Source organism: Otolemur garnettii, unplaced genomic scaffold, assembly GCF_000181295.1.
Source record: "Otolemur garnettii isolate 467f Iridium unplaced genomic scaffold, OtoGar3 scaffold00179, whole genome shotgun sequence".
In the NCBI taxonomy this organism is placed as follows: Eukaryota; Metazoa; Chordata; class Mammalia; order Primates; family Galagidae; genus Otolemur; species Otolemur garnettii.
The window spans coordinates 47,028-50,330 of NW_003852574.1; the positions used below are offsets into that span (position 1 = coordinate 47,028).

Here is a 3,303-nt window from a genome sequence, read left to right on the forward strand (position 1 = left end):
AAAAAAAAAAAAAGCATATTCTATGTCTCCCCATTTGTAAAATCCTGATTAGTAACAGAGCTACTCCACTCAGTTCTCTTCTTTTGCAGTTGGATTCCACTGAACCTGTACTTGAGCCTGGAGGACAAGAGTACAGAACTGGACAGTCCCCTTTCTCACTGCTAAGAGCAGACGTGGCCAGGGATGGGCCCAACAACTCTGACTTGCAGTTTCCCCGCAATCACCAACTACTACATTGTTGGTGCAGTTTACAACGCACCAACACGTGGATTTCATCCTTCCAATAATCCTGGGAGGCAAAAAAGCTCAGGCCCCCCCCACCCCCCTCCCCCCAAAAAAGACAACGATGGGGTAAAGGGGCGCGCGAGGAGATGGAGAAAGAAGAGGGGTGGCAACGAACTCTAGCGGCAAGGCGGGTGGAATCCCACAGGCGGCTCAGCCCGGACCCAGTCTGTTCGTTCCCACCGCAGCCGCCGTCGGGCGCACACAGGACACGGAGGCACTCTTTGCTCTCGCACTGCCGGACGCTGAGTCGCTGTGAGAGTGGCGGCGCCGTGCCGCCCGCCCCCTGGGACCCCATCTGCTCCCTCCACTACCCCAGACATCCCAGCGCACGCCCGCTCCCCTCGCCACTCCGCCGGAAGTCCCGCCTGCGCGGGCCGCCGCCGCGCCCCATTGGGCCGGGTGCCGGGATCGCCGCAGGTTGGCCGACCCGGGCGTGAGCCCAGGGCGGCTGCTGCGAGCCCGGAGTGGGTGGGTGGGGGCTCGAGGCCCCCTGGGTGCGCCAAGTTGGGTGCGGTAGGCGGGCCGGTGGCGCTGGGGTAGAGAGCTTGGACCGGCAGCGGGACTTCCGCCACGGGACCCGGAAGGGGCCGCGCCGCCGCTGGTGGGAGTTGTAGTCCTGCGGGGTTGGGGGGGGGGCCCGCGGCTCATGCGCGGTGCACCGAGGCTTGTTTCACATCTGTAACAACAGGTGAATTGGGCTTTTTATTCTCCTCTTTCGTGCCCCCTTGAGAAGCCTGCTGTGGCCAGGGGTGGTCGGCGCGAGGAGGGGACCTGGGTCCGACCGCCGGCCTGGCGGATAATGGGGCGGAGAAGCTGGCGGGCCCGCGGAGCAGGCCGGGCATCCTAGGCCTGCCCGGGAAGCCGGCCGGGCCGTGCCTTGGGCAGCCAGGCCTCGGCCTGCCGTTGCCATGGAGCCAGGGCGGGGGCGGGGGCCAGACCGGTCCGCCAGGGCGGGCCTCGCAGCCGGGGCCTCTGCGGAGGCAGAGGCCGCTTCATTGGCGAAACTACGCCTTCCGCTCTGGGGATGCTCCGTTTCCCCAAGGCAGGGCCTGGAGGAAGCCCCTGGAGTGCCTGGAGACCTTTGTCTGCCCCTCCTCCCCTTCGTGCTCCCTGAACCGTTCGCCCGTAGGGAGGCTTGGTGCATTCTGGCCCCCTTGGTTTACCCCCTTTTGCACCGACCTGGTCATTAGGGGAGGCCAAAGGGTGAGGTGTTCTTTGTTTGCAGGTGGTAACTTGCCCCATTTAGCAGGGGAAGACCAAATGCATGTTGGGTCCTTTGTTTGCGTGAACTGGAATCTCAGGGGTCCTCAGAACCCCCAAGGCAGGAGCTTGGCACCAGTGTGCTCTCTAGGTAGTTGTCATGCAGCTACATTGGTCACTTTAATTGCAATTTTGCAAGACAGAGGCTGTCCCACTTTACAACCCTAGTCCAAAGGGGCTTGCCAAACACTGTAGCAGGTAGACCGCAAAGGCCAGTTGCAGGCTTTCGACCTGTTTCAGTTGAAGTTTACTGGCCAGGGCACAATGGACATGTTGTCTGATGGTTTTCCTTGCAGTTTCTTGTAAGGCGGTGACCTCACAGATATGGGTCTTTACTACATCTTGTAATTTACCTTTATATCTTGGAGTTTTCATGAGGGAGGACTCTTCCCTATTTATATTTACATGGTAATATATATGTTTGTTTATTTACAATATATAGTGCTCTTTACATGTGTAGATGTTTAATGTGCAGCAACATCTTTTGCTGCATTTTCTACCTATGTAGGTTGTCTCTTTATCCTACCAAAATAGTTAATCTCCAAGTGTTTTAATTTTTGTAGCTGTGGTCCAGAGTTTTACTACCTGTTGGACCCTTCTTGCCCCTTTCAGCCTTTGAAGATTTCATTATAAAATGTTATCGCAAGGAATGAACTGTAGTACATTTAGGCAACAGCATGATATCCTAGAAATAAGATAAATTGTGTAGTAGAGTGAAAAGCTTCGGAGTCTGAATATATGAATATAGGTTTCCATTCTGCCCTTTGGCTCTTACGGGGTTTTAGGCAAGTTGGTAACTTTCTATACTTCAATTTCTTCTCTGGGAAATATGAGTCCTACCTCACTGGGTAGTTGCACATTATTAAATGGGATGAAGTCTATGGAGGTACTTTGTAAACTGTAAAAACGGTATTCAACATTGAGTTGTTATTTATTTTCCTAATATGAAAGAATGATATGGTTTCTTTATCTACCTTAAGTAGATTTATATTATAGTCATTATGGGATTAGAACTCAAAATTGAAATAGGTTGTTCTCTGGGCTTGGAAAAAATGCTTTTCAGGTTTACAAGCCTGTTTTTACCTTGACATCTCCTTCTTGGTATCTTACAGGTGCTGGTGTAGGACAGCTCACAATTTGATGGGTCTAAAATGGGTCATGGCAGGTCCTGAAGTGAGGCTGTTGTGTCCAGTGTGTGTGTTTCATGCCACTAACAAAACTTGCCCTTGTTAGAGTTAGTAAATGAATTTCAATGCTTGGAGCAACTTTCTTTCCCTGTGTGGGCCTCCACTCTAGTGACCCAGCATTGTAACTTCCCAGGGGGAGGTCCAACCGCGTGATGAGGAATAGCAAGGAGAGAATTCAGCTCCAGTTCAAAAGCCTACAAAATCTGAGACCCACACTGCTTTTATAAGGTAAGTTGACTTAGCCATGCACAGAGAGCAATAGTGGATCTCATGCTCTGGCATACTGTAAAACGAGTGACTGAACAAGAGCACACTTTGAAAACAAGAACCCAGGCTCGGTGCCTGTGGCTCAAGTGGCCAAGGCGCCAGCCACATATACTTGAGCTGGCGGGTTCAAATCCAGCCCGGGCCGACAAACAGCAATGACGGTTGCAACCAAAAAATAGCCAGGCATTGTGGCAGGCACCTGTGGTCCTAGCTACTTAGGAGGCTGAGGCAGGAGACTCCCTTGAGCCCAGGAGTTAGAGGTTGCTGTGAGCTGTGATGCCATGGCACTCTACCCAGGGGGACA

General features: G+C 53.1%; 1 protein-coding gene and 1 pseudogene across 2 annotated transcripts in view; one reads left to right on the top strand and one right to left on the bottom strand.

The window, feature by feature from the left end:
- LOC100941198 overlaps positions 1 to 933 on the bottom strand; it is a 7,205-nt pseudogene extending 6,272 nt beyond the window's left edge.
- Positions 647 to 3,303, top strand: part of DHX30 (DExH-box helicase 30) — a 62,230-nt gene continuing 59,573 nt past the window's right edge. The window contains exons 1-2 of one of the 2 annotated variants that reach the window (XM_003800546.2): positions 647 to 973; positions 2,866 to 2,960. The gene's annotated coding sequence lies outside the window, so the exon portion shown is untranslated. Of the gene's footprint in view, positions 974 to 2,852; positions 2,961 to 3,303 lie in introns of those variants that run through there. The other variant, XM_023519560.1, reaches the window with a different exon arrangement.